Consider the following 9,669-nt stretch of genomic DNA (forward strand, 5'->3'; position numbering starts at 1 on the left):
ACACAGGATGTAGTCTTCAATCTTGTATCTTCATAGTCCAACAGTCCGGCCAAAGGATATAATCTGGCTGTTCGGATACCCCCTAATCCAGGACTCCCTCAGGGGGAGAAAGTGTATAGATCATAGGCTGAGAGAGAGAGAGAGAGTTTTGCTTTTTATTGGTCTCTCTCGCTACTTATTTGCTTGTGTGTGAGACACTCATGTGATCATGTGGTTGATCATACTATGCTTTAATGTGTGTGCTTGAATGATGTTATCCTATTACTTGTGTATGATCTATCATATTTGTCTTGGTGATGAGTGCATGCTATTTATACTCTCTCATTTTGAGTGCTACACCAAGATGTATGTGACATGGAAGAGTGACCCATGATCCTAATTGATTGTGCATTTGCATTCAAAAGGAAATTTTAAACAATGCACAAATTTAGGGGGAGCTCTCACTTATCACATACTTCTCAAAGTGACGATATATTTCATTCTTATTATCATTTGTTGAAGCTTTGATCTATATATTGTCATCAATTACCAAAAAGGGGGAGATTGAAAGTGCAACTATTCCCTGGGTGGTTTCGGTAATTCATAACAACATATAGCTCATTGAACTAATATCCACTCAAGTTGATTATTTCAGAAAGTTCAATGATTGGCATGGCATGGACTAGATATGTGGACCCCTCAAAATGCTAAAGACAAATATTCGCAAAATCTTAAGACTCTTCATTTCTATTTTAGTGATCCAAGATCACATTGAGTCCATAGGAAAAGCCAATACTATTAAAAGGGGATGAGGTGTTGCTTAATGGTTTACTTGCTCAAAATGCTTAGTGATATGCTCCAAAACCCTCAACCACTTTCTCAAATCCAAATATGTCCTAAACCAATAGTCAAACTCGGCCCCACCGATTTGATCCATCTGGCGCCATCGAGTTCACTTGACATAGCCATAGCCAGAAACCCTAATCAATCCAGTCTCACTGATAGGGACCTCGGTCTCACCGAGATGGGATTGTAAACTCTCTATTCCCTTTCGTAATGTTTTGGTCTCACCGAAATGAGCGATCGGTCCCACCGAGTTCGCAGTGCAAACTCTCTATTTCCCTTTTGTAATGTTTCGGTATCACCGAAAGGAACGCTCGGTCCCACCGAGTTTGCCTGACCAACTCTTTGTTAGCCTATTATTGAAATCGGTCTCACCGAGTTCACGTAATCGGTCAAACCAAGATGAGGTTTTCCCTAACCCTAGCTCATTGGTCTCACCAAGTTGATCATGTCAGTCCCACCGAAAATCCTAACGTTCACATTTTGAACTGAATCGGTCTGACCAAGCTCATATATTCGGTCTGGCCGAGTTGGCTCAATTGTGTGTAACGGTTAGATTTTGTGTGGAGGCTATCACTACTAGGGAAAAAGCCTAGCAACAGCGTGGGTTCTAGGCACATCAGTAGCGCGGGGACCGGCGCTACAGCTAACCCGTAGCAGCAGCGTGCTGCGTGGAAGCTCGCTACCGCTAATAGCTCTAGCGCGCTTTGGCTGGACGCGCTACTGCTACTGTCACGCTGCTGCTAACTTTTCTCCACTCGCTACTGCTAATTTTAGTAGTTTTTGATATTTTTTCTGCATATTTGTTTTGTATTTGATCAGGATTTATACAAGAATCTTTAGCAGATACAAATGTCATCATGATACACATACAAATGGCTGTGAGACCACAAATGTAATCATAGCATATACATACAAATAGTCTCATCATAATCATCATCCAACACAAAGTGGTATCTCGTCATCATCTCGAAAATAGCGATACATGCAAGTCTCGAATACTTGCAACTATAACATCATCCATCTAAACAATGGTATACGCGAGAAGAGCTATCACTATGAGTGAGAGTGGAACTATGTAGTACATGAGGCGGCGGTTACGAGTCCTCTCTCGCGGTAGCGTGAACCTCAAGTAACTAGCTTCTCCTTCTAGTCTGCTTTTGAAGCCTTTATAGCTGGCGCCCGAGACCCCATTCACTTGCGCCTGACACTCAGGCCACTCGTTGTACACCCCCGGAACCTTACCTTTGTACACAACATAGCACTGCCATCTCGCCATCAAGAAACTAAGTACCTGTTAGAGATGCAACTTCATCAAGAGGATGTACAATCATATGCAACAAAATATACTAGAGCAACACGAGAAAGAAAGGGTTAACAACTAGATGCAACATACAGTACGCAAACTAATTAACTAGAGGTACGCAGGTCATCGTACACAAACTAACAAAGTAGCGTTACGCAAGTTCGGCAGGGACCGTAGACATCACAAAGTTTCATCGCTACAGAAAGTATACAAGTTCAACCGACACATATCATCATCATCGGCATCATATATCACTAGAAGTTTCATCCTTCCATATCATCGAGGATGGACCCTAGCTTCTTGAACGGTGTGAGGTCATGACATTGCATGCCTATGCGAGTTTCGACGTCAGCTCGTGATATAGGGCCGTGGTGGAACATCCCCTTCTCATCGACGACTTCTTTCATGATGATCGTCGCAATGTCCCTTTGGATGCGAAAGAAGTCATCTCTAAGTTTATAATCCGCTTCTCCATGAGATTCTACCCACTTGTGGATATGATCATCATTTCTGCTTGTCATGCGAAGCTTTTGGTGATCCGTGCTGAACTCAATCATGAGATGGAGGATGTAGAATCCATCTTTCTTGCTTGGTTTTGCAACATGGATGGAGCAGAAGTTAGTTTTATGCGCGAAACCCATCTTCTTGTTCCTTTGTTTCCTTATCTGCATGTGTCCACCTCTAATGCTGAAGCCTTGGAGAGCATCATTTAGAATATTCATTATGTGGGTGTAGTCCTTCTTCTCATAGTCTCTGGAATGGTCGAAATACACGGCGTGGGATACTTGCAGGTAAAGAACGATAAGGATGGTGCGCCCGTTGCTGCAGGGAAAAGACACCTCAAATTATTCTCCATATGAGTGAGAAGGAATGATTGAAATGTACGAAAGGGTTGTCCGGAACTGAATTACTTTGGATGATAAGGCAGGAGGACAATTTCCTGGTCCTTATTCTGTACCATGAAATTTTGGAGGTAGTCCCTAGCAGTTTCACGCTCAAAGTCGACGAGACTCAAGAAAGACTCGTGCATGTAGTACGGATCCGCCATACAGATTTGCGAGACTTCTTCTCTCTTCATGACGGAGCTCATATGTAGCGCAAAAAGGCGGACGATTCTAAAATCGAGCCGCCTTGTCAGAAACATATCAAAGATATGGTCAAACCGCAGGAAAAACACCTCTGCAGGCCATGTGTCGATGTAGCACTTCCCCTCAGGCACACGAGCCGCGTATGTCGGATATCCTGGATCCTTCGAGGCTAGTAGGCTTTTCTCAGTCGACAACACATGGTCATGCAGTCTCCTGAGATCTCCTGATAGTGCCTCCAGCAGTTTCGGCGGTAGCATCGGCTCGCCCGTGAGATTGAACATGGTCGCACCTTTCACGGGCACACACTCTTCAGAATCCATCGTCTGGCTGCTATGTGCTCTGGCTTGTTAGGAGGCAGCTATCTTCCCCGATCTCTTCCTCTCCTTTTTCTTGGGCACACCTTTCAGACCCTTCCTTAACCCCTGCCCCAGTGTTCACGGGCTAAGCACTGTACGACCCCCGGCTAGTTGAGCCTGTGTTGAGGCGGCATCTCCAGGCGTGTCCTGTGAGGATTTCATGAAGAGAGACTTTTTGCAATCCATGCTACGACCTTCCTGCCCGGGCAGATCATCCATATCCTCATTAGCATGCTGATAGCCCGATTCGTCATATGGTTGACTCATCATATCTAAGTCACACTCATACGCGTTTGTATTGAGGTAAGCCATTGGGTCGACCTCCGTCTCATCATCCATTCTCGGTTCTACAGGACCTATTACATCAGCCAGTACTATTGCACCCCCTTCATCACGCCGTCCGCCGCTCTCACCCGGCACTACAGGAGCTGGTAATTGCGTAGGCGGGGTGGTGGTCTCCGCACATGCTTGTTGATGTGTGGTTATTAGTGTGCTCTCTGCCGGCTCCAGACGAATAAGATTCTTCGTCCCTAGTAGCACCCAACCTTTCTAGCTTCCAATCCACGGTGAGGTCTCGTCGTCCTCTCCCACATGTTGTACTAGAGGAGGCAAATCCTCGTGCCCCGATTTCACACTGGACAAGTTAACCCTGAAGTGCCCAGCGGGGATCGGCTGGTTGTGGAATGTGGGTTTCAAGTGGTTCATTATCATCCCTTTTCCCACCCTTTGATCAAGTAAAGTATGGTGGACGGGGTTTCTTCGGCCTGCAAACACATGTTTGTGGCGTAAAACATTCGAAAGGCAACGAAAAATGAATATTCTATATATATATATATATATATATATATATATATATATATATATATATATATATAGCACTATAAGGGCAACGAAAAATGATCAAGTAGAGTAGCACTATTCTAATCCCAGGATTAGAATAGTTATTATGATCACAGCGGCCCTATAAGGGCCCGACAGGACGTTCCCGAACTCCTTTTTTTTGAGACAACGTTCCCGAACTCCTGAAAACGCATAACAGAAAACCTGGCCGGTCCATCAAACTCCTCCGACCGGCCCAATCCCCATGTCACGACCTTCCCAACCACCCCACCTCCCGCACCACTCTGCCCCATCCTCCCGCGCACCTCCTGCCGCCGGCCCCAGCGCGCCACCCGCCGTCGACCAACCCCCTCCCCGGCCCGACGCGACCTCCCCAAACCACCGGCCGCCGCGCGCACCCTCGCCGGAAATCTCGCCGCTGCGCGCGCCTCCCCAAACCACCCACCTCCGCCCGCGCCCTCCCCGGATCCCTCGCCTAGCCGGTTCCCGTTGCAGCCGCCGCAAGCCTCCACGGATCCCGGCGGCACCCTCCCTTCGGCGTGCTCCTTCATCCCGCCGTCACGTCCTGGATCCAGCTGCCCCGGACCCCGCCAGATCCAGTAGAAGTTCCCGCCTACTCTCAACTGCTGCCAGGGAAGGACCTCGCCACCACGCCACTTCGTCCTTCCGACGCTGCAGCGCGCAAGCCGTTCACCTTCGTCGCCCATGTCCGTCCAATGACTAGTCACCATGCGTGCCTACCTGACCTTCATGGGGTACCAGTGGCGGCCTTCATCGCGTTCGTCTGACCACATGTTTAACTGCAGGGAACAAATGTGCCTTCTATGGCTCCGCCCAAAATCACGCCTGTGCCATGGGTGTGGTCCTAGCTGAGGTGCAGCTCGCTGTTGCCCGACTCCTAGCTAAGGTGCAGCTCGATCGTAGTGCTCGCCTACAGCTCTTTCTCCGCTGTTTGTGTTTATGCCTAAACATTGAGGTGCTCAGCAGGCAGAGGGGACAGATAAAATGCTGGGAGGATTGGGGCAGGCCCGCAGGAGGTGGCGGCAAGCCTGAAGGAGTTGGAGGCACATTACTACTCATCAATTGTCCATACTCTGCTCTATGATTGAGGTGAACATCTTCTAGAATGGTATCTTAGCAGCTCTCTTGTTAACTTAAAAAATGTATTTTCAGTTGATACAAGTGCATTGCTGGAGAGAAGAATTACAAATCTGCATCGGTTTGCTTTTTGTACATGTCTGTCAAGTTATTGCCTTTACTTCTACTTGCTAACTTGTGAAAGCAGGGCTTATATATGCTTTGTACAAATTGCTTAATGAGAGTATCACTATCATCTATGTTCTACAATGACATAAAGCAATGAATAGTCTAAGGAAAAACCACCTAGTCGAACAACGAAATGATGAACAGTAGGTTAACGAGCGGCCATGAAGTTCTACGACGGCTATACGCGGAGTTCTACTGCGGCTATACGGTTGCATATGGGTGTGTTGCTGATGTAAAATTGCAGGCCCTTTCCCAAAAATCATCTGCTACTGCATGTGTCGCTTGCTGCTGTTCTAATGGTGGCTGGTCTCCTATACATAGCGATATTCCTGTTCATGTCGCTGGCTGTAGTTTCTCTATGTTAACCACGTTGGAAGCCTAGTACTACTATCTTGCACTAGCCTATATATGAGCATCTCGGGCCATTGTTAATAGATGGTAGTAGTATTAATTGTTTTGATTAAGATGCTGACGCCTTAGATTATACTGGAGCATGTGTTCATCTTTTTTCTTTTTCTGCTACGTGCTTTTCCACACATCTGAAATTCCTCCGGCAACACTCCCCAACAGGTTGTTTCCCCATTTCTGTGGATCGGCGAGGATACAACGTGCTTCTCCTGCTCGCTTGGGTCAATGGGTGATTTGACTGCTGAAGTTGACTAGTAATTATCTACTAAATTTTCCAAGGATAAGCTCGCTTCTACATTTTCATATATACCAGCTTCTGTTATTTACATATCAGATGCTCTGACTAAATCATCTTTTGTGTTTCAGAGACTGCAAATTCTACTATGTACCTTCAGCAGAATTAGGTGTTGAAAATGTTGTTCCTCCTATGGATCGTTGATTCCACACTTTTGTCTGCATTTATGAATAATGCATATCCAGTACCATGCTCTAATAATTTTTCATCAATTATACTGCCTATATTACAACAGAATTAATGAAGTTCAACTTTGAGAAAGCAATAAGTCCAAATGTATATGGAAAAACTCTAAAAAGACAATGACCAAATTTTTTTGTTAGTGAAGTTCAATTTGGAAATACATGATAAAAAAGGTATTCTTTTTTTTACAATAAAAAAGTATTATGTATTGTTGGTTTCACCAACTAGTCACTCTCTCACAAACATTCTGTTACTGCTTCCCTTCTACTTCATGAAATTGTATACAAAAAGAACAATGAATTTCAAAATTAAAAGCAAAAAAGCAAGCATTTCTTAAAGACAAAGAAAGTGTGTGCGAAGTTCATATTTTCTGTCGTGGATGGTCCAAAATGTTCGCTAATGGAAAGGCACACCCTGGGTTTCCAAAAAATGATTGTAAAAATGATTGTGCAGATTTTCTGTTACCCCATTTTTAGTTACTGATTGAAGACATTTTTGTTCATTAGGTGAAAGAACTTGATTTCTTTTGTTCCTTTGTGGATGAAGAAGGTCACCACAGAGGTAGGGAGAAGGTCACATAAGGTGCAGAAAGAATGTCAGAGTTTAGCAACAGGGTGTGTGATCTTTGTGTTGTTTTTGGGGTGCAAATCATGGGTATGCGATCTCACATCCTGTGTATTATTGAGATGGCCTCCCTTAGCCTCAAACCATTTTCCTACAAATATGATAGCCTCAATGCTACCGTCATGTGTAAAGAAAATTAGATATGTACATGTACACAACCTACAACAACTTTACGGGGAGTTGATGGATTTATCCAGTGGTTGTTGCTGCCACTACTGATTTTTTTCTTGAGATGGTCTTCATCACCAATCAATAATTCACTTGTTTCTTGGTTGCATCTAGTTCCCTTGCTCCACCTCAACACTGATTCCTTCAGCTAGATCTCCTTTGTTATTTTGTATTCTTATTTTCTTTTCATAAAGCATTTGCTCTGAAATTCGGATCTGATGATGTAGCTTTGACTATTCTTGAAAACGTGGTGAAAATTGTACATGCTCTATAGGTAAAATTTTGGCTTTAATTTATTTTTTGTGAACTTCAAAATGTTGTGTTCGAGAAGGTTGAGTGTGTTATCTTAGCAAGTTCAAATAAAAAATAAACATGCAAGGTAAAACATCGGAGAGTTGCGATTTTTTAGAACTTCAAGTGACAAACAAATTTGAAAAGAGCGCAAAACAGAATTTAAGTCCAGAAAAATCATTTCAAAACACTAACAAGAAAAAGAATGTTCTCTTTGTTATCGAACGCAAAAATAAAAATTAATGAAAGGGGGAATGCAGTTTACGCATTTTGTGAAAGAACTAAGAAGTTCGAGATAAACTAATAGAGTAGTTTGATTTTAATAAATAATTCAGTTTTTCGTTTCCATAAATAAAACCAAGAAGTTCAAAATTTAAAAATAGAGAAGTTCAAAAATCATAAAAAAGGACTTCATTGTTTCTTTCAAAAATTCTAGAAGTTGAAATTGAAATAATGGACAATTCAATATTTATTACAAAACTATGACATTGTCTTTACTGAAATAAATAAATCAAGAAATCCAAATTACAAAAATAGAGAAGTTCCATAATTATGACAAAACTCAGATTTTCCTTGTTACTAAAAAACAAAATGAAGAAGTTCAAATAAAAAAAAGATTAAGAAATAAAATCAGGAAGTCCATATTAAAAAGATGAAGAAGTTCGATGATTATAGAAAACTCAGATTTTCCTCGTTATTAAAGAATGGAAACAAGAAGTTCAACTTTTAAAATAGAGCGCTTCCAAATTTCATAAAAAAGGATTAAGAAATAAAACCAGGAAGTCCAAATTAAGAAGATGAAGAAGTTCGATGATTATAGAAAAATCAGATTTTCCTTGTTATTAAAGAATGGAAACAAGAAGTTCAAAAATTAAATAATAAAAAGTTCAACTTTTAAAAATAGAGCGCTTCAAAATTTCATAAAAAAGATTAAAAAATTCAGATTAATATTCATAAAAAAGTCAGATATTTTCACGTACCCAAGAGAATTTCAGCTTGATAACTGCCAGAAGTTCACGTATTGCACGGTGTGCATTTTGTATTAAAAAGAATAAAAAAAAAGCAAAGACTAAAAGTTTGTTGATATAAGTTCAAGTCCTCGGTCGGAGAAAGTTAAAAAAATATTGTGAGAGGGGTTTGTACAAAAGGAGTAGCATTTATGTAACACGAACGAATGGATGAGAAAATTACAAACGAAAATACGACACAGAAGTTCAACGTGAAAACAGCATGAAGTTCAACTACTACACTGAATGAATTTCAGATGAAAAACTTTAAAAACGTCGCGAGTATGAAAAAACGATCAACATGGAAAAGTTATGTGCTTATAGCAGCTTTCCACTGGTATATCACTTCCTCAATTCCGGTGAGTGGATGGAGAGTTACGAGCAGTGGATGGAGACCTACGAGAAAAAAATCACGTGAAAAACAGAGTGAAGTTCAGGTACACGCGCCGAGAAGTTCAGATTCTTCACGCGGTGCATTTTCGAAGAATCTGTTTCGCGATAAAGGCAGAACGCATGATCCCGCCGTTTTTGAAATTACTTGAAAACGTCTAGGAATCAGAGAAAACCATCAATATGAAAAAGTTTCGCATTTTTCGTAGCTTTTCAGCGCTATATTATTTGCCCCATTTCGATAAAGTTTGTAGAAATTACGGCGAAAATATATTTTTTGCCATTTTCGAAACTGACTTAAAACCGTAAAGAATTGGGAGAAACAATACATACCAAAAAGTTTCACATTTGTTCAAGCTTTCCAACGCCATATCATTTGTTGCATTCAGACGCACGGTTAAAAAATTAGCTCGAAAATACGAACTCGGTAGGACTTGGACCATTTTCTAAATTACTCTTAAACCATTTAAAATTATAAAGAAACTTTCAAGATGAAAAATTAGCGCATTTTCATAAGATTTCCAACGCCGTATCATATGCCTCCATTGGATTAGCCGTTTAGAAATGACATCGAAAAAATGAACTCAACTGTTCGGTTTACGAAATTTTATGTTTTTTCAAATTA

General features: G+C 41.9%; 1 long non-coding RNA gene across 2 annotated transcripts; it reads left to right on the forward strand.

Moving 5' to 3' along the window:
* The first annotated feature begins 4,603 nt into the window (after nucleotides 1-4,603).
* On the forward strand, nucleotides 4,604-7,419 carry LOC125508355. Of its 2 annotated transcripts, none has more exons than XR_007283382.1 (4): nucleotides 4,604-5,119; nucleotides 5,219-5,319; nucleotides 5,397-5,522; nucleotides 6,249-7,419. It is a non-coding gene; the product is annotated as an uncharacterized LOC125508355 (long non-coding RNA). The 2 variants fall into 2 exon arrangements; XR_007283381.1 differs by having other exon boundaries at nucleotides 4,610-5,119; nucleotides 5,400-5,522.
* Nucleotides 7,420-9,669: the final 2,250 nt, after the last annotated feature.

This window comes from Triticum urartu, chromosome 5, assembly GCF_003073215.2.
Source record: "Triticum urartu cultivar G1812 chromosome 5, Tu2.1, whole genome shotgun sequence".
Lineage (NCBI taxonomy): Eukaryota > Viridiplantae > Streptophyta > Magnoliopsida > Poales > Poaceae > Triticum > Triticum urartu.